Source organism: Orcinus orca, chromosome 10, assembly GCF_937001465.1.
Source record: "Orcinus orca chromosome 10, mOrcOrc1.1, whole genome shotgun sequence".
NCBI classification, from domain to species: Eukaryota; Metazoa; Chordata; class Mammalia; order Artiodactyla; family Delphinidae; genus Orcinus; species Orcinus orca.
In genome coordinates this window covers 24,204,985-24,227,533 of record NC_064568.1, presented here as the reverse complement: position 1 = coordinate 24,227,533, position 22,549 = coordinate 24,204,985, and the positions used below count along the sequence as shown (strand labels likewise).

Here is a 22,549-nt window from a genome sequence, read left to right as displayed (position 1 = left end):
ATTTCCAACTAGCACGACACAGCCCTACAAACAAAAGGACACAGAGCAAATGCCCTAAATTGCTAGATACTAAAAATGATTTTTTAAAATCATTCGGAAAATAACATTTAATCCAAAATATTATATATTCATAAAAAACCGCCAGAAGACACAAAGAAATCTACAAGCAGCAGTCCGTCCACACAAAGATAATCAATATGAACACACTGCTCTAGATTTGTTCAAACTGTGTTTGCATATATACAAACACACATAAAATACATAGAACATATACATACATATACAATACATACATATTACTATATACATTTCATTTTTGTAAAACATACCTATTACATTACATTTACTGTATAGATACTGTATAGATTACTATGTAGATACTATACAGATTACTTTTAATAAACAATGCAATATTACGTGCTATCTTGTAACTTTCTACCACCTGCACTACACATTGCAAACACTGTTCTATACCAATTCATATTCATCTATGACATCATTTTTTTTACATCTTTATTGGAGTATAATTGCTTTACAGTGGTGTGTTAGTTTCTGCTTTACAACAAAATGAATCAGTTATATATATACATATGTTCCCATATCTCTTCCCTCTTGCGTCTCCCTCCCTCCCACTCTCCCTATCCCACCACTCCAGGCGGTCACAAAGCACCGAGCTGATCTCCCTGTGCTATGAGGCTGCTTCCCACTAGCTATCTACCTTGCGTTTGGTAGTGTATATATGTCCATGCCTCTCTCTCGCTTTGTATGACATCATTTTTTTTTTTTTTTTTTTTTTTTTGTGGTACGCGGGCCTCTCACTGCTGCGGCCTCTCCCGCTGTGGAGCACAGGCTCTGGACGCGCAGGCTCAGCGGCCATGGCTCACGGGCCCAGCCGCTCCGTGGCATGCGGGATCCTCCCGGACTGGGACACGAACCCATGTCCCCCGCATCGGCAGGCGGACTCCCAACCACTGCGCCACCAGGGAAGCCCCTGTATGACATCATTTTTAATACATGAATGAGTGAATGATGGCCCTGAGAGGAGGGACAGAGTATGGATAGCAGTGAAATCCCTTGTGACACTGTGGGTGCATCATAAGGAGGAACTGTGTGTGTATGTGGAGAAAAAAAAGAGCTACCTCACCAAAAGCTTTCATGCTGGTCTTTTCATGCAGAATGTCCGGCATCTGACATCTCCCCACTCCAAGGTGGCTCCAAAAGGAAGCTGAGAACCTCCAGATGGCAGACACAAGAGCAGGGGGCCTTATCTTGGCACCTCTGGCTCTGGAAACTCCTGGAGCAGCAGTTCACAAAGCTTCAGGACCCCTTTATACTTCGCAAAATCATTCTACCAAGTCCTTTCCCCTGTGCACAGGGTTCCCCAGGAAGGGGACTAGATTATGTAGATGTTACACTTGTAACATGCCAGCAACTTCCACCACCATCCAGAACAAGCTGGCACCTATGCCTCTTCAACACACATCTCCTGTTTAAGTAGTGCTCCCTCATTAATGTTAGGAAGTTAGCCACAACGACGACAAAAGATGACAAAGTTAGTAATTCTGACATGTAAAATGTACATCATAATCATAGTTTTGGTGGAGAACTTATGCTAAAGTGAGAGTAATGAAATCTTAATCACACTGGAGGGCCTCGTTAGAGCCTCAAGTATTTCATCTTCACTGAGATGCAGCGTGAGCCTCAGAGAGCTTGGTGTGAAAATTAGCGTGTTTTCTGGATTAGAAAAAGTGAAAATCTGCTAGGTGTACCTGTGAACATATATATTTTAAAAAGCCCATCACTTGCCGACACACCATCACCACAAACAAGGCAATCTGATACTCCAAGCACGGCACTGACAATGAGACACCTGCACAGACAGGTTTAATTAGCCTGAACGCTGTGGATCTTTATAAAAGACAATGCAGGTATTCGAGCTTGCTTCCACCCCAGCTAGGTTTTTTAAAAAGCACATGTGTGTGTACATAAACTCAGTCACATTGTCCTGTCAAAATTATGATGTAGCGGTGGAGCGGGATACTAAGAGAAGTGGTTTCCATAGCAACAGAAAACTGCCACCACACTGGAGATCTCTGGGTGATTCTGTCTCATCTCTCAGGTTCTTACCAGAATGACTTGCTCAGGTTATCTTTCAGCCGTCCAGAGGAAAATCCTTTAGGCACAGGACTCCAATTGTTCTGAACCACCTGAGTGTGGCCGTAAGTACAAGGTCTTTGGAAAGGAAATTTTACTGCATACCTGGCTCAAGATTACCAGCACTGCCCACGAGAATGTATGCTACCTGAGAGTAGGGTTTTTCCCCTGTTTTGTTCTTTGCTGAATCCCCATTACCTCGCGTAATGCCTGGCACATACTAGGTGCTCAATAAATATCTGTTAAATGAATGATCACAATGAAAAACACAGCACAAATGAGAACCACAGCATAGAACTCCATACTTCGTTGTAAAATCACAAGGCCCAGGATTAGGGTCAAAAGAACTCAATTTTTAATCTACTCAGAACTCCAAGTAAAATTCCTAAGTTTTATTCTTTATCCCTTCCATTTATCATGAAGTCATTCAACTGAGACAGGAGTACAATGGTGAAGTGGGTGGACTCCAATACCAAAATGCCTGGGTTTGAATCCTGACTCTATCACTACATGACCTTAAAGGGATCAGTTACCTATGTGTGCCCCAGTGTCTCCATCTGAGAAAGAGAGTGAGTTAATAGGACCTACCTCGCATGTCGGCTATTATCACTGAGCACGTGCTATACATAAAAAGATGACTAAAACATCCCCAAGTTTCTACTACAGCACCACCACGTGATATTATATATCTTGTTACATGTCTAACTCTCCCCACCAGGAAGCAGAAATGACAATCATCAGGTAGCCTTCCATTGTCTCAACTATGCAAAAGCTGGTGGACATTTTCCTACAATTGGGAAGTGGACTTAGAAACTCTGTACCAAATCTCTGAAGATCACACCACAATGAATAGATGTACATTCCATCAGCTGCTCAGAAACTAAGACAGGAAAGCAAACATGTGGGCTTTCTGATCCACAGCACAAAAAAGAAGGAATGCAAGGGACTTCAGTGAGACCAAGCCAAGGGGGCTGAAAGACAGGAATTGTGAATCTCCTCCGTCCGTCACTCTCCACCCAGACCCGAGAATGAGTGGCAACACATTTCATTCCAGCCAACTAAAAAAATAATGGAAGTAGCCAGCCTTAGCCGATCACAGACAAAAAAAATCTGGAGGTTAGGATTTTGAGACGCTCCAAGCTGGATGCTCCAGTATTAGAAAAATCTGTGCGTGGAAACGAAATCTCTCAAAAAACTTGATTCCAGATCATTTAATTAGCAAAAAATAAATAACTAAATAAAGGAAAGAAAAAGGGGAAAGAAACTATTATTTAAAGGGTTAATAGTCTAGTTCCTTTTCAAATATTTTCTGAAGGCAGTTTAGCAGGGGAAGAGTGATTTATACAAACAAATTCTTGGCAGAGAAAGTAGAGAAATATAAAATTATGCAAAGACTGGTTCAGATTAAATGAATTACTGCTGCATATGAATCAGCCTTTTTTCAAGAAGCTATACAGTATGAAATAGACACGGTCTTGTAGTTGATTCGATTTACACTTCCATCTTATTTAAACTATGCCACCTAGAGAATAAAATAATTCAATGTTCTTTATATAAAACACCTTGGCTTAATATTTCACAAAGAGGAACCCTGCTTTTGAATTAAATTATGCCAAAATGGGAGTCTAGGAGAAAAGCAAATTCAGTGTGTGAGATGCTAGCCATTCAACCTGGTAAAAACACTGAGTCTCTGACATTGGATAAATGTTGCCATGTACATTTTCCTACAACTGGGAAGTGGATTTAGAAACTCTACCAAATCTTTGATAATCATACCACAAAGCAGGCGTATACAGCCATGGTTTCTTGTCGGGGCACCAAGTTTCTGCAGCATTTAGAAAGTCCAGAATCTTTGAATGATGCCACTGTTACTTCACAGATGATACCTAGGAAATAGCCAGAGAGGATGATGATCTCGCATACACACTGATCTGAAAGAAGGCCATACTCTACATTCTCTAGGCCACCATCCATAAATGTGCTAGAAAGCACAGCTTCTCAACCAGGGTTCCAAGGAAGACTGATGCCCTCGGACCTGGAGGTCTGGGTGGGGATCTGCGCAGCTGAGAACCCCAGCGTGGTCTCACCCTATGTGCATTTTATTAGAGCTGCAAATTCCCTCTGAAATGTCATGCAAATATCACCATTGTCCATTTCAGCCATGATATGCCAAAAGTTGGAGGTGGAAGGACAGGATATATTATAGCTGCATACAATGTTAACAGGAGTTTGGAAGAAAACAAAATACAGGGGGATGAGGATTCTGTGACCAAATGAGAATAGTAAACGGTGAGACAAAGTAAGAAGAGATTTCTTCACTACAGGACCTTGAAAAATTCCTTAATATGCTAAAGGAATATGATACTTCTGTAACTCACCAACTTATCTGACAGCACTCGAATTTTAATGGTGTTTCATCAGGATTAAGAATGCATACGACACAGTTTGAGAAATGCTGCTCTAAGTAGTTAACTTGTGACCTGATGAAGGGGTTTCAATAAGCATTTCAGTTACATCTGAATTATTTTTTAAAAAATAAAAAAGGGGGAATTATTCCAGAAGGAGTTCCCAGTGACGTGGACGTTTTATGATACAAAGTACAGAATGGGATCTGGGAGAAGAGAGTAAGAATATATTTGAATGGCCTCAATTAATTCTGCCATTTTACTTCTAAAATATTACAGGTGTATTTGTACATTGTCTGTTTCCTTTTGCTTCATTCAAGGAGTATTTGTGAGTGCCTACTATGTGCCCTAGGCACTGGGGAATCCCATCATCCTTAAAGATAAACAGAGTGGGCCACATGGAACTTCCACCCTCAGAAAGAGAAAGACGACAGAAATGTTGATATACAAAATAAACTCAGATGTGAAATTATGTTATGATTTTAAGTGTTATCCATCAACCTGGGTGATGTGACATAGAAGGAAAGACTGGGGGTGACATAGGAGTGGAGTCTGTAACCATGAGACTAAGTCAGCCAAGCAAAGATTTGGAAAAAGAGATCTCCCTTACCAGGCAAATGACATGTACAAATGCTTTGAGATAGAAATGAGTTTGTGGGGAAGAGTAACAGAACAACCACAGCTGGAGCACCTCCTAAGAGGGAGAAAGTGGCAAAAGATGAGCCTGGAGACCCAGGGAGGGAATGGATCACATGGGACCACAGTAAGGAATGTGGATGTTCATCTAAGGAAGAGGACTCAGCACTTTTTAGCAGGAAAAGGCACTGACATGATTTCTGTTGTTAAAAACAGGTGCTGCTATGTGGGAAACAGCAGTAGGAAAAGCTAAAGAAATGCAGCCGTAATTCACACCTAAATATGGTAGGTTACCTCCTCAAACCTCAGGGCCTAAAAGTCCAAATCCTGGAGGGATGAGTCAAACCTGATATTCACCCAGCTAAGAACCGGATGTTCTGTCACACAGGGACACTGCACTATTGTCAGAGGAGATACAGTCATCCCAAAGAAGAGATGCAAAACAAAACAAAACACATTTGCTTTCATATTATTTTGTCTAGGGCATCATTTATTCTCAACAACCTTCTGTTGAATCTTAACTGAAAGGAAAAAAAAAAAGAACTTGAGGATAAAACTTTTTAAACTACATAAGCATTATTCCTCTAGTAGAACCCAACTGTGTATTGAAGACAATTATTTGTTAAAATAGTAAGGCTTTACCTTGATTCTTAATCAATACCCATATAACACTGCCTCACAGAATGATAACTTACCATGTTTAATAACCCCTGAGATTTAAAAAAGAAAAACACAGCATACAGTAAAACCTGATTAATTCTGACCCTATTAAAAAAATGGGATTTTGTAAAAATTTGGACCTGGGTAATCTGCAACTGTATTCTGCTTTATCCAATTTTTTCAAATTCTGTTCGACAAACTAGTGATTAACAAACAATGGCAGGGAGGACAGTATTCAATCTGAAGAGAACAAACTATACAGAAATATATTTATACAGAACCAACACACTCATTACAAACTGCTTATCTACTCATTCTTGCAGGCCACCTAAAGATTTCTATCACACTGTTGGCCTACTTTGAGGTTGCTTACATCTGTGTATCAGAAAACAAATGTATTCATTTAAAAATATTTCCTAGTTGAAATTTTCAGTAAGGCTAGCTAGCCTTTGAGGTTGGTTCAAATCACAGCAGTCAGTGTGTTTTAACATTCCAACATTATGCACAATAGATAATAAAAACCCAGCATATTCTATTTGGTCACTTACAGACCTCCAGCTATTCAGGTTTAGAAATGATGCTGAATCTAACTCAGAGGAGATTCCTTGAGCAGACCTGTGCCTGTCCTCTCTGGGAACCCATCTTTGAGGCTCCCGTCACTAATAAAAGTAAACTCCACCTCCCGACCTTTTCAGCTGTTCTAGGAACGCAGCCGTAACCAGAGTCTTCTGAGACAACCTCTGAGTCAGTCTACTGTAAATACAGTACTGCATTCTAAGCAGCAGACTGGACTAGATTTTAAAACAAGTGGTTCGCAATAAAAGACGGCAACACAAAAATCACCATATAATGCAATCCTGCTAGCGCTGATCTTCAGTTATACAGTAGTACAGGATGATTTAATTAAATAAGAAATGCTGGATTACTTTCTTTCTGTTGCCAAACACTTTGGGACCTCATGTTCATTAAAAATTAAAACTTGGCCACATATACCAAGAATCTAATTACATTTCTCAACATCTGTCTTTCATTCCAGGCCAAAAGAAAATAATATTTACAGAAGAGCAGATTGAGACAAAATATACTGCTGTCTTTTCATCTAGTTGAATGGTGAACATCTCCATCACATAAGTTGCCTTTTAGGTGGTATATCAGTTAGGAATGCTTTTGGCTGCAAATAAGAGAATCCTTAAATAACAGTGGCTTCAATAATTAGTAGTTTATTTTTCGTCTAGAAATCTGGAGGGAGGTGGCCCCTGGGGGTGATTCAGCTATTCAACAATGCTGACAAGGACACAGCTCTCTCCTATTTTACCATCCTCAGCATGTGAATTTTCTTTCTCAAGCCTGTCACCTCACTGTTACAAGACGGCTGCTACACTTCCAAGCAACATATCCTCACTGAAAGCAGGAAACGAGAGACAGAGGCAAAAGGATTTATCTTCATGTGTGTCTGTCATTTTTATTCAGGGAGGAAATCTCTCCCATTTCCCCTTAAGCCTTGTTGGCCAGAGTTAAGTCACATGCACAATTCTACACCAATCACTGCTGAAGCAGAATGGGATGACCAGACTGGCTTAGACCAATCATGATTCAGCAAGGATGACTGGGTCACGCCTTCTTTGCCTGAGACCAAGTAATTGTGCTGACTAAACACAAAATTGGGGTTCTCCTAGCAGGAACAAGGGGGAGATTGGTGCTGGGTAGGCAATGAAAGTTGTTTATGCCACAAGTGTTTCATAGACTTGGAAGGATGTATGAAGAACCCCATAAAACATGGCCATTAAAGAAGAAAAACAATAGTATGTCTTCTGTTTCCTGTAAAACATGAATACTGTAGGAAGCTGAAATGGGTCAGAGCTGTAAAAGAGGATGGGTTATTGTCTAACTCTCCTCCCTGGATTTTCTGGGGTTTGTTCTTAATAAGAGAGATGGTCATCTCCATACCAAGTTTTACCATATCCTCTGCAAAGAAGCAGGATGAAAGCAAATCACCTCTGGAAATAACTTCCCGCCCCCAAACGCAGTGATTGGATACTCAAAGGGTAACCAAAGTACAACAGGTATTTCATCCACTTTCCCTGGAAGGTGACTTAAATGTCCATTTTAAATGCACAACACATACCCCAGTGATATAACAAGTAGTATACAAAGAAAAGGTGAAACTTCTAAATACGCTTGGAGGAAATCTGTCCTCAGAATGTTAGAGCTCCAAAGGAAATATAAGGATGTTTGTTTGCCAAGTCAGACACACATACAAGTAATTTCCATGTTATAGCTAAAACCACCATCACACAGCCAATCTTAAAATTTGGCTGCAGTCTGGCTAAAACTGAATTCTAGCAGCATATAAAGAAATTTACATTATCATGCATAAATTAGCAATTTTTAGTGCTTTAAATAGTAAATGGTACTTCTTAAAACTCAGCCAATAAGCAAACTGTGCATATTTATCCCCAGGAATCAAGGACTAAGATGAACACTGAATGTTGACAGTCGCCAAAATTGGAACGTAAGGTGTAATCTCTATTCTTGCTAAGTTTTATAAGCACAGGGCAGAATGAGTCTTCAAATTTTAGAACCGGCCAAATACAATAGTGTTATCAGTGATTATCTGGGGTTCAGATATCATATTCAGATGATAATAAAATGTCACAATTAAACAATTCTATTATACGTTGTGGAAATTTTTCCCATTTAAATTACTTTGCTTCCTAGTAGAAAATAACCATGTAAATCAATTAAGCAAAATATCTCTTGCCAACCTGTTCAGGAGTGAAAGGAATTCAGTCTTGGTGTAAAGATAAAGCCCAGAAATCTGAGACAACAGAATATAGAGAAGAAAAGCTCCTGCCTTTCTTTTCATTGTCTGTATGGTAGAATTACAGTCCAGTTCTCTGGCACTTAGCAGTCAAACAAAACACACACGCAGGCGGTATCTGGCCAATCCGATTTAAGAGACACAAAAACTTGCAAATACTTTGTACATACGCACTTCTTACTTGATTGATTCCTAGGGAGGCTACTAAACAACACCTAGAGGAGAATCTAATTTTCATCCCAATTCTCACATCTCCAAGAACTCTCTGCATCCCCAGAATTTGCCATGCAAGAAAGACAGAGAGAAGAAAAGGTTTCTGAATTATTCCAAACCAGTATCCCTGCCCCAGACTCTAACATTAAGTTGCTCTCTACTGCCTTCTAAAGGAGCTCAATATTACAGCAGGAAAAGACCAGACTGCTAAAGCTTTCACATCATCCATCACACACCTATTATTCACTTTATTTCTGATGACTTAAAAACAAGAATGTGAAATTGATTTAAAATGAGGATTTCTTCAGTATAACACTCAAAACTCTTCTGAGACTTAGGTTTTTCCATTTTGACTACTATGAGGAAATCATGCAAAAATCTTGCCACAGACTGTATATCACGTTTAAGCATAAGTAATCCATTACCCAATCCCCCCAGGTCTGATCCACTTCCTGGAGTTTACACATCCACTAAATGAAGGTGCTAGACTGTACATGCTCTATAAGAAGTGTCTCTAAGTTCTAAAAAACTATGACTCAGTGATTCTTTTTTTAAATTTAATTGCATTTTATTGAAGTACAGTTGATTTACAGTATCATGTTAGTTTCAGGTAAAGAGCACAGTGATTCAGTTATACATATATATACATACGTGTGTGTGTGTGTGTGTGTGTGTGTGTGTGTGTGTGTGTTTATATATTTTCTTTTTCAGATTCTTTTCCCTTTAGGTTAGTATAAAGTATTGAGTATAGTCCCCTGTGCTATACAGTAAGTCCTTGTTGGTTATCTATTTTATATACAGTAGTTTGTATGTGTTAATACCCACCTCCTAATTTATCCTCCCCCCTTTTTCCCCCCTGGTAACCATAAGTTTGTTTTCTATGTCTGCGGGTCTATTTTTTTTTGTAAATAAGTTCATTTGTATCATTTTTTTAGATTCCACATATAAGCGATATCATATGATATTTGTCATTCTCTGTCTGGCTTCCTTAGTATGATGATCTCTAGGTCCATCCATGCTGCTGCAAATGGCATTATTTCATTCTTTTTTATGGTGACTCAGTGATTCTTGAATGCACTGATTAGAAACTCAAATGAGAGAAATAAGCTGAATATAAAACATTAGGGAATTGGTGAGGGCTGTGACAAACTGGAGCACTCGTGCCCCTTAAAGGGGTAACGATCTACTCAGATCTTGCTGATTATGTGGGCTCAGGGTTGCAAAAGCACCTAATTTTTTTTTTAAAGAAAAGCCCTCCAAAATGTATATAAAATCTCCATAATTTTGACATTTAAATTACCACAAAACACTATACTGAGGGAAGGAAATCACAACAGATTGGATTTCGCCCACCAGAGCAGGCATCTCTGCTGTAAGATCATCTGTCGATGGCAACTGCACGCCAAGAGACAAACCAGACAAGGAAAACTCATCCATCTCTCCTACAATGAGATTCATTCTATCAAAAAACCATCTGGTTAATAGAGACAGATGTAGCAGATGTGGTAACTTGAAGACTGCTTAAATCTTCCTTGGGTGTTTCATGTTAATTCTGAAACAAAGTAGCTTTATATGGCAAATTAAAAGCATAAATAAATCACTCCCATAGTCTGGACTATTTCTTCCCCTGCTGGCTCAGTCCAAAAGCTCAGAGGACAGAGAGTCAGATGGATACACCCAAGAAGGAAGTGGAAGAACAGCCTTAACATTTGCAGGAGGCCACGTCACCACTGCTGTTAGGAATCCTCTCCCAGGGAAGGGCAATGCAGGTCTGCTAAAACATAAAAGTTCCAGTCTTAACCCCTACTGTTAACTTTTCCACATCTTGGGTCTGATTTAAACTTCAGTCTACTCTACCTTTCGGCATAATGGCCCTTCCTCACTTCCATTTATCCTTTTCAAAAATGAGTGCAGACTCCCAGTCCATTTTTTCCAGAGCTGACAGATCAAGGCATGGAGAAGAGATTTAGCAAATGAGGATGAGTTGGCGAGATGCCAACTCGTTTTCATTTGCAGGTTAAATACGCTGTCTTATCTATATAACCTTTACTATCGTTAGTCAAATCTCTATTTCAGCAAGCAGCGCTGAAGTCTCCTTGGTGACTGTTCCCAACTCAAATATATGACCTTTGAAGATTCCTGAAGGAAGCAGAGTCGCTAAAATTTAATAAAAAGACCCACTCTCTCCAAATATATTTATGCATTTACCAGAAATTCCCAGGGGGCCTAAATCCAGTATCATATCTGGATTAACAGCTCTGGAAAAAAGAGACAAACTAAGCAAGTGAAAAAGAGACAGACAGAGAGTGAGTGAGAGAACAAACCCAGAAGTATCCTACTAACCACTGTATAATAATTCACATGAGAGTTTCTCTCTATATATTAAAGAATGTGTGATCCTGTACATACGGTTAAGTTACTTATTTTTATCAATCATTTAAAAATAAATTATTCCTGAAGGAGATACAAAGTTAAATTTAAAGAAATGCATGGATGACATCCATTTAAAGAAAATGGATGTCATTTAATCTCCAAAGATTTCTTCAGATCCCTATTAGAATTGTGCTCCATTCCTAGCATTTAATTTTTCCCTTGAAAATGAATGTATGAGAGCCATGCAGACGGCTTCGTTTACAATTTCACTGTATTGATTGCTGTCTGCAAGTGTTCTAATAGGCAAATGAAAGCTGTATTTACGTATTGTTTCGGTCTCTCGTTTTAAAAGTAGGTAAGGCCCATTTTTTTAAGTATATATTTTTAAAGACAGGAGGTCAATAGAAAATATAAATGTTGCAAGTGACACCTAAGGTTATGTAAGACAGGAACCCAGGGGCCACTAAGTGGAATCGGTGGGATTCCGTAGACTTGCTGCATCATGGGGCAATTATAAATCAGAATAATCACTCACGCTGTCAACCTGAAGACGCTACTCGTGCTCAGACAGCACTGAATTCATTATCCATAGCCCTTGCTGTGGATCGTTCCGAATCAGCGGCAACTCTCTAAGCTGCTGTAGAAATACAACTCCCAGGCCCCAGAGAAGCAAATCAATAGTGATTATTATCAACAGCCTACTAAAGACCAAAATAAAGGCAACATGTAGTGACCAAGGAGCTCCACAATGAAAGATCTCTCCTCCGCTAATTCTCATTTAAAACTAAAGAAATTAGACATTTCAATACAAACAGTTTAAGAAGAACTGCCACCATCCATTAAACTTATACAGACCATGCCAGGCACCGCGTCAGTAAATCCTGAGGAAGTCTTTGTGAGGCTGCCGTTTTTATCCCCATAGTCAGAGCTCATGGACACCCATGGAGATAGACAGCCTGGTCAGGTTCACCCCACCAGTGAGTCAACCTGAGCTGTAGCCCAAACCCAAGACTCTACCTCCAAAGCCACATATCTTACCTAAGATGCTCCAACAACTAAAACTCTTAGACACAGACTTTTCAGGAATAACACAGATATTTGTTAAAGTGAATTCAGAGAGGAAATGCTTGGTTATCCACCCCTCATTCTCTGTTCCCATCATTCGATTCTCCTGTGGTTTTCTATGGGTCTCGCTACAAAAGGACTCTCACTCTGTCACTGGATCTCAAACCCATAAGAAAAGTTTCAAGAAACAGCAGCAGACACAGCTATTTGGGATTTGCCAGTGGTTATTTCTAGATGAATAAAGCTCCAGGGGCCAAGAATAGAGCCCCCATTTAACGGAATACTATTAATTTCAAAGACAACATCATTCACCAAATATTACAAATACCTATTTTCTTACCTGCCAGAACTGATTGTTAATATTGTCTACTTCAAGCCTTTTAAAATGGGCGGATGGGTGGATGAGTGGATGGCTGGCTGGCTGCCTGGGCAAAGAGCTAGACAGAAAGACAGGTCGGCTTCAAAATTAATGATAAAAGCAACTTCTTCAGGTAAGGGACAAGTCAATCTTTGGAACTAATTTATTTATTGCAATATGCCTTGAATTAGAACTCAACAATATGGTAGTCACTAAGAATCCTATGGGGCACAAGACAATGGTATAATATTACTCCAAGTGTTCCAATAGAGACAAGCAGAGAGTATTATGGGGACCTAGCAAGAGGGAGCTAAATCCCTGTCCTACAGACACCAGGGGTGCCTTCCTTCAGAGGTGGCAAATGTCTACAGCAGCAGGTGAGTGACATCAATGAGCTGTGGGGCCTGAAAGCCTGGTATTAAGGGATTCAGCCACTCCTCACTCACAACCAACTGCCCCCACCTACTGCCAGCCCTTCCAACCCTGCAGAAAGCAGGCAATAAAGGCTTTCAGTGAGTACGTAGCCAGGGCCAGGTCACAAAGGCCCAGGTAAGTCATGTCAAATTAGAACCAATGGACAGGTTTCAAACAAGGAAGTGAGATCATCAGATTGCACTTCCTCAGCATCACTCCAGCTACCTGTGGTAAGGAGGTCAGAGGGGGTGATGATAGGGAAGGTCTCAAGTTTCACTTCAGGGATTACTGAAAACACATACCCACCCACACATACCATTAGCCTATGAAACCAGCCTCATTACGCCTCCTAAAATTAGATTCTGTATTCCTTTACAATTTTCTAACTTAAAAAGAAAGACTCAGGGTAAACAAGAGTGCTTTCAAAAGTTCTCCAGTTTTCTTTTCCACTTTGTGCCAATGGCTTCAGGCCACATCTTCTCACTACGGTCCCAAAGTGTTTAAATCGCGGGTTTACAATGAAACGAGCAATGATCAATGATCCTCTCCACTGCCTCCAAGAAGACTTATAATGGTTTTCTTGTGCTAGTTTAACCAAAGCCTCTGATAGGAAAGTATACTCAGTACACACACGTACCTCTGTGTATACACACACACACCAAACCGGCAACCCATATTCACATTTCTGCCAGGAAACACCATGGATCACCTTCCACTGGGTGTGCCTTTTAGGTTTTTATGATCACGCACTGACAACGACACTCATGACTGATAATAACACTAATAATATTTTCTGAGGGCCAGACATTGCACAAGATACATTTCGTACATGACCCTAATATGTAATCCTCACCTGAATCCTAGGAGGTTAGTGCAATTACCATCCCCACTGTACAGGGACAGAGAGCAATGCTTAGACAGGTTAATGACCTGGCCGACAGGTTACCCACCCAGTAAATTAAGATGCTGAGATCTGAACCTGGAGAGCCTGACTCCAACCCGGGTATTTCTCAAAGCCACACCCACCGTATGAAGTACAAGAACAACAGAGACTGATCTACAAAGGCTTCTGTTGTTATGTGTCAATAACAAAAACAATAGCAACAACAGGCATGACTTATGGGGCACCAGGGACCATGTCAAACATTTTACATAATCTCATTTAATTTTAAGAGATGATTCTCAGAATCCCTACACTCATGTTTTGAGACAATGCATGCATTTTTCTTTTTCCTTTTACAAAAATCCAACACCCCCCAGAACACGTTTCTCATTCAATAATTCCTTTTCTACAGAGAGCAAATAAGGGCTTTCAACCCTGACGCATCAGAATGTGACGTGGGGCTGCACCAGGAATTTGTCCAAACTTTGGTAAATTCTATGGTTTCTGAGCCACTCTGTCCTCATCCATGAAATGAAGGTTCCAGGCTTTTTTCTAGAACTCTTCAGAGGATGACTGAAGAGTTCTTATTATTTTAACAAAATAAAATACCACATGCGAGTGAATGTGTGTGTGCAATGCCTGGGACCCGGCAGGATAAGTGCCCAGCAGGGGGACATGTTCTTATTCAAGCGAAGACCTGCAACCAAACTGCCTCCTGTGTTCTCACCCTTTTAATGAATTCCATTCTGTACAAATTGTCCTTAGATTCATTATCAGACTTCCCCTGGATTCTGCTGAGTTGGTAAACTTCTCTGTCCCTGCATCTACAAAACCCTATAACATTTGTCATACAATCAATACAGAAAACAGACTTAAGAAGCTGCTGTTAATTGAGGAAACCTGCTGATCGACAATATGTCTTGGAAATGTTTGTAAACAAACTCTGAAACATCTGCCCACAAACAAGCCTGAAAACAAACACAAAATTTAGCTTTTGAAGGGGGTAAATAGAATGTAGGGTAAAATAAGCCCTATCTTGTCGATCTATGGAAAGAAGAAACCTATCTGCTTTCTATCTACAAAATTATCTGCACAGAGTCCGAATGCTAGATACTCATAAGAACACAAACAGGAGTCATGATCACCGCTCTAATTTTCCTGAGATCACGTGTTAAAATAAATATCTTTGTTCCCATGGTGATAATATTCATAGCCTAGTGTAAAAAAGTTCCACCCTCTCAAAATCCGTTCATTCATTCAACTGTATATGAAGTTCCTACTGTGTGCCTGGTACCATTATACACAATGAGGAGACAGTCAAGAAGATCCCGAAGAGTTTGTCCATCCAGTTATTCATACTCCACCATCCCACTTCTAAGTCAACCAAGAAAAATGTTTCTGAAGTAAACCTAGTTTCTGCCACTATTTTAAAACGCTAAAAAACATTTCCACTGGGCTTCCCCGGTGGCGTAGTGGTTGGGAGTCCGCCTGCCAATGCAGGGGACACGGGTTCGTGCCCCGGTCCGGGAGGATCCCACATGCCGCGGAGCGGCTGGGTCCGTGAGCCGTGGTCGCTGGGCCTGCGCGTCCGGAGCCTGTGCTCCGCGACGGGAGAGGCCACAGCAGTGAGAGGCTCGCGTACCGCAAAAACAAACAAACAAACAAAAAAAAAACATTTCCACTACTTTCATTAAGGCTTTTGTGAAAAATGAGTATTTTTCCCCTGTCCCTAGGGGAAGAAAACTCTCATTTTCTTCTGTTGGTTCTCTAATCTTGAGTGGGATAGATTTTAGTAGAAGAAAAGAAACTCTGGGGAGAATTTATTTACACACAGGAAAGATACATATTCACCAAGATTCCATTATTGTGCGCAAGCTTTATCCTTCTACTTCTTTTTTTTATTAATTTATTTATTTTTGGCTCTGTTGGGTTTTCATTGCTGCACGTGGGCTTTCTCTAGTTGCAGTGAGTGGGGGCTACTCTTCCTTGCAGTGCGCAGGCTTCTCATTGCAGTGGCTTCTCTTGTTGCGGAGCATGGGCTCTAGGCATGCAGGCTTCAGTAGTTGTGGCACGCAGGTTCAGTAGTTGTGGCTCACAAGGTCTAGAGCACAGGCTCAGTAGTTGTGGCACAGGGGCTTAGCTGCTCCGTGGCATGTGGGATCTTCCCAGACCAGGGCTCAAACCCATGTCCCCTGCATTGGCAGGCGGATTCTTAATCACTGCGCCACCAGGGAAGTCCCTTCTACTTCTTAAAAAATGAGACTTCACCCTCCTTCATTAGAATTCTAGTAAGGGGATGCACTTGAGTTTTGTGGGTTTTTTTTTTTTAACAACTCTTTGAAATTGTTCATTATATTACAAATCAGTTTTGAGGAGAGGCCAAAAGCATCCTGAGTATCCAGTGACAGAGAAAAGAAGGAGAGCTAACTTTGTTTTGTCTGTCTGTTTGTTTGTTTGTTTGTTGGCTACAACGCGCAGCTTGTGAGATTTTAGTTCCCTGACCAGGGATTGAACCCTAGCCCTTGGCAGAGAGACCTCAGAGTCCTAACCATGGGACAGCCAGGGAAGTCCCAGGAGAGCTAACTTTGGAAAACACTTACAATAGTTTGTTCATGGGCAGGTTACCTGCACTTAGTTTTCAAGTGTCTTAATTAAACAACCTGCATCAGAGAATTTCAGACCATAGGAAGGCGACAGAATCATAGACCGTCCAGCCCACTGTCTCCCAAAATACACCCCACAGAACTAGTTTGCATGGGTCAGATGATGGGACTCTGCTGGTCAGACTTGACTGGTCAAACCCTCTGGGCTCAGAGGGCCCAGAAGAATGACTGGCATACAGTGAGTGCTCAAGAACTACATGCTGAATGAATGAAATGGACGAGTCAGCGTAACCAGGAATGGGATGAATGGCACTTGGTCTTGAATGAATGTGACTGATTAGGACAAAATCTTACGTAGTTGATAGTATGGATGCAAAGGCTCCAAAGATACGGAAAAAATACTTATAAAAGAACATTAAATCAGAGAAAGTAGATGTAGAATTTACTGTACTACAGGAGTTTAACTTCAGTAATAAGAACGACTATCAGGAAACATGTTAACAATATAAAAAGCAAGAAAAATGTGCCCAGGTATTAACAGTGAAATCTCTGAGGGGTAGGACTATGGCTGATTTATTTTTTAACGTCTTAAAAATTGTGATAAAAATGTGTGTCTTTGTGTGTGTGTGTGTCTTTGTGTGTGTCTTTAAAAAACCATTAAATTCGCCATTTTTAAGTATATAATTGAGTGGCATCAACTATACTCAAAATGTTGTGCAACCATCACTACTATCTATTTCCAAAACTTTTTCAATCATATCTCAGTAAGACTGGAGGGAAAAAACTTAGTCACCACCTCAAACAAAAATTCTGTAATTATTAAGCAATAATTCGAATTCCCTCCTCCCACCCCTGGTACCGTCTAGTCCACTTTCTGTCTCTATGAATTCTAAAGAATTCATTTAAGTGGATCATCTAATACTGGTCCCTTTGTGTCTGGCTTATTTCAATTAGCATAATGGTTTCAAGCTTCCTCTTCAACTGATATTTTTTAAAAATTTATATTTGTATATTTGAATTTTTTTTTAGAGTGGAAATGTTATATACAGGAAATCATCAGGCTTTGTGGCTTAATAATGAGTAATAAACAGGGAAGCAGAAGAGAAAAGGGAAGTCACCCCAAGCAGTAAGAATATAGCAGGCACGGGGCAGACGATAGACAGTCTCCACAACGATGTGGGGACTGGTGCTCCTGGAGCGGTGGTCAGTAATCAGCCTAACACAGAGCAGATGCAAGCCAGAGTGCCCTACAGAGCCCTTACCTCCAGATCCACTCCACTGACAAAAGCACAGAGCATATTACTTACAGCTGAAGCCCTAATTTTGTAGGCGAGTGTATTTCACATGATTTGGCAGGTTACAAACGAACACAAGAAGACAGCATCTGTCAGGTTCCTTAGGAAACCAGGCAGAACGAAATATAATTCCTTACCTGAAAAACATAAACACATAACACATATTAAAATTCAATTGGTATAACTGTATGTCTTTCTTAGTCGTTTAAGCCACATGTTTAATCAATTATTTTTCTTCTCATGGAAGGCTGGCAATGACAAGGGGATACTGAAATCTTAATTCAAAGCACATTGTTCCCACAAATTCAAGATTGTTTTGATGGAAACATTCCCATCTACGAGGTATATTTGATAAGTGTTCCTAACACAAATATATGAAACCACTGCATCAAACATAACTCAGAGCTGGCAGCAAGTATTAACAGGGCAATTAGTCATTTCCGGGACACGATAATCACATCATCAAATGAACCCTCCATTCGCACTCGAAATCCCATCTAACCCCTGAATTCACCCATTCACTAGTTGAATATCCATCCATTCACTCAGCACAACATTTATTGAACACAAACTATGTCCACTGATGATCCACAGAGAAAAAGCAGGATACCAGCCATCAAGGACTTTAGATGCTAATCGAGAAATAAATGATGTTCAATCCTCTTCCCTCTTTCCTAGTAAATTCCTAAAAAATAACTGTATTCGTTCTTACTTCTTCTGCCTAGTCAATCATTGGTGCAGTATATATAATCAGAACATGTGTGCTAGGAATACACAACAGTGAACAAAAGCCCCAGTCCCTGCCCTCAGGGGCCTTATAGTCTAGTAGCAAATACAGATGTTCTAATATAAGTGTGTGTGATGGAATGGTAGAACACGGAGATGTAGTATGAGGTGAGAGAAGACCTCTTTGATGACGCACATCTAAACTGAGACCTAAAGAATTAACAGGACTTAAAGGAAGCATCATTTAGGTGGATAGAAGTGGTTCTCAAAGTGTGATCAGGGGACCCATGAGAATTCCTAAGATCCCTTCAGAGGATCTATAAGCTCAAACCCATTTCCTAATAATACTAACACGTTTATGCCCTTTACACTTCCACTTTTTTCAGAAGTATACAGTGGTGTTTTCCAGAGGCTATGTAACTAGTGGCATCACAACAGAATGAAGGCAGAAGCAATTATGAGACACCGTCTTCTATTAAATCAGACCAGAAAGAGATTGGCAAAAATATAAAGGAATGTTATATTTTTTTAATTTCTCAGTTTCAACTTCTATAAAGGTGACTACATAAGAAACAAGGCCTTTCTGAATTCGCAAATATATTTATGAGTTGAAAGGAGTAAACTATGGACTTCAATTAAATAATATATTGATATTGGTTCATCAATGGTAACAAAAATATACAACACATGAGGTTATTAATAAGAGAAACTATGGGTGAAGGGGAAAAGGATACTGGGAACTCTATATATTTTCTGTGCAATTTTTCTGTAAACCCAAAGCTGCTCTTAAAAACTAAAGTCTACTGAAAAGAGAGAGACTTACACCATATACAAAAATAAACTAAAAATGAATAAAAGACCTAAATGTAATACTGGAAGTCATAAAACTCCTAGAAGAGAAACATAGGCAGAACAAACACTCTTTGACATAAATTGTAGCAATTTTTTTTTATCTGTCTCCTAAGGCAAAGGAAAGAAAAACAAAAATAAACAAATGGGACCTAATTAAACTTAAAAGCTTTGGCACAGCAAAGGATGTCACAGGCAAAACAAAAAGACAACCTACGGAATGGGAGAAAACATTTGCAAATGATATGACCGATAAGGAGTTAATATTCAAAATATATAAACAGCTCATACAACTCAATATCAAAAAGACAAACAACCTGATTAAAAAGTGGACAGAAGACCTAAATAGACATTTTTCCAAAGAAGACATACAGATGGCCAACAGGCATATGAAAAGATGCTCAACACCATTAATCATCAGAGAAATGCAAATCAAAACTACAATGAGATGTCAGCTCACACCTGTCAGAATGACTATCATCAAAAGACCACAAATAACAAATGCTGGAGAGGGTGTGGAGAAAAGGGAACCCCTGTGCACTGTTGGTGGGAATGTAAATTGGTGCAGCCACTATGGAGAACAGTATGGAGGTTCTTCAGAAAACTAAAAATAGAATTACCATATGATCCAGTAATTCCACTGCTGGGTATATATCTAAAGAAAACAAAAACACTAATTTGGAAATATACGTGAACCCTAATGTTCACAGCAGCATTATTTACAATAGACAAGATACGGAAACAACATAACTTTTCATCAACAGATGAACAGATAAAGAAGATGTTACACACACACATATACACACATGTACACACATTCTATAGAATATTACTCATCCATTAAAAAAATGGAATTTCGCCATTTGCAACAACGTGGATGGACCTAGAGGATATTATGCTCAGTGAAGTAAGTCAGAGAAAGACAATTACTGTATGTTATCAAAATAAAACAAACTAGTGAATATAACAAAAAAGAAACAGACTCACAGATACAGAAAACAAACTAGAGGTTACCAGCCGGGAGAGGAAAGGGGGAAGGGGAAAGACAGGGGTAGAGGACTTATCGGTAGAAACTATTATGCATAAAATAGATAAGCAACAAGGACTGGGACTTCCCTGGTGGTGCAGTGGTTAAGAATCCGCTTGCCAATGCAGGGGACACGGGTTCCATCCCTGGTGCGGGAAGATCCCACATGCTTACTACTGAGCTTACTAAGCCCGAGTGCCAAAACTACTGAGCCTGCACTCTCGAGCCCGCGAGCCACAACTACTGAGCCCTCGTGCCACAACTACTGAAGCCCACGCACCTAGAGCCCGTGCTCCGCAAAGAGAAGCCACCGCAATGAGAAGGCCAAGCACCGCAACGAAGAGTAGCCCCCGCTCGCCGCAACTAGAGAAAAGCCCGCGCACAGCAACGAAGACCCAACGCAGCCAAAAAAAAAAAAAAAGATAAACAAGGACATATTGTACAGTACAGGGAATGGAGTCAGTATTTTATCATAACAATAAATGGAGTATAATCTATAAACATTTGAATCACTATGTTGTACCCCTGAAACTAATATTGTAAATCAATTATACTTTAAACAAGAAAGCTGTGGGGGAGATAAAGAGTGCTGAGATCAAAAGGTGTGAGAACCACTGACCTATAAAAAAGCAGAATTGAAGCTACTGAAGGAGATGGACAGAGAAACCTATGAGCAGAGTGTCAGGCAACCAGGATGAGAGAAGATGGTAACTAGAACTAAGGTGTGGCTCTAAAGAAAGCTGTCAGACAAGATAAATGCTTCCTGGAGGAGATGCTGTCAAAAATGATGCCTGGTTGACAAGTAGTATTTGGCCACGCTAGGAATAAGGGATGAAAGGCACAACAGTGTTGACACTGTGGAGACCACATGTGCAAAAAGGCAGAAGCAACTCAGGATCTCAAAGCAGTCCTGGGAAAGGGGGCTAAACCAGAGGCTGGAGAAGACAGAGGAGTGATGACGGTGTTCATGATGGCAGCCTCAACTAGGCCAGGCAGCAGCTGCTTGAGAGAAGAAGAGCGCTTCAGAGATATTTTGGAATAGCATTGATGGGACTCTGGGAGTGACAAGATGCACAGAATTAAACAGAGGAACACAGCACAAACAGCCAATTCTCTATAGTGGAAGAGCTAATGGGTGTCTAAGACTTGGTCACACACCAGTGGAAGGCAGTCAGTGGCGGCCAGCAAACCCTAGCAAAGGTAGTGATGAAGATGAAAGAAAACCCAATGCCTGGAAGTGCCTGATAAATGTGATTAGTAATAGCGGTTGTAACGACTATTATTGGAGCTCTCCTTATAACTGAACATCAGGACAAATAAAGATGACTCTGATTCTGTTCTATGTAAAACGTGATCAAAATCAGCTGTTAAACTGTGCTGTGGGCTAGTCATCTATTATGTGAATAAGGTTGAAAGTTATATTCAGGTAGAGCCGATATTACAGAATCAAATGTGGGCCAAGCAAACAAAGGGGAGGCCTCCAGCTATTTTCTGGAACCTTTATTTTAAAATGCATGGATTGTTTGGGCCTCCTCACGCAAGGTCCAGGTGATACAGACAGAGCATCCTCTCTCCACCTGCTTAATAACCCTGGGGGGAGGATTTAAAGTCAAAATAATGATGCAATGGAAAAAGGGTCAGGAAGCCTGCACCACAAATGAGGAAAATCCAGCCTCCTGGAGGGCAAGGCTCTGGTGAAGGGCAGGCAGAGCAGGATGGGGTCCAGTCATTGCTGAAGCTTAGATACACGCCACAAATTAAAATCAGAAGGCTAAAGCCCGCAGGCAAACACGAGAACAAGATGAGTGGGTAATCAGTAAAATGACGGCTGGGGACCATAAAGCAAGAAACTGTAATTCTGCAAAGCATGCTGATGGGGACGGGGACAGAACTCTGGAGAGCCTATTGATAAAATGAGTTCATCAGGGAGTATCCATGTCACAGAGGGGTTGGGAGAATAGGATTTTATAAACGTGATGAGAAACGGGGATTTATAACCAGAAAGGTAAGAAAGGGATCTTTAATATTGCTTCTCATGTAGAGATGCGTCTCCCTCTAAGACAAAAT

General features: G+C 40.4%; 1 protein-coding gene across 26 annotated transcripts in view; it reads right to left on the bottom strand.

The window, feature by feature from the left end:
* MAGI1 (membrane associated guanylate kinase, WW and PDZ domain containing 1) overlaps positions 1-22,549 on the bottom strand; it is a 617,182-nt gene that overhangs the window by 343,078 nt on the left and 251,555 nt on the right. The window lies entirely within an intron of this gene.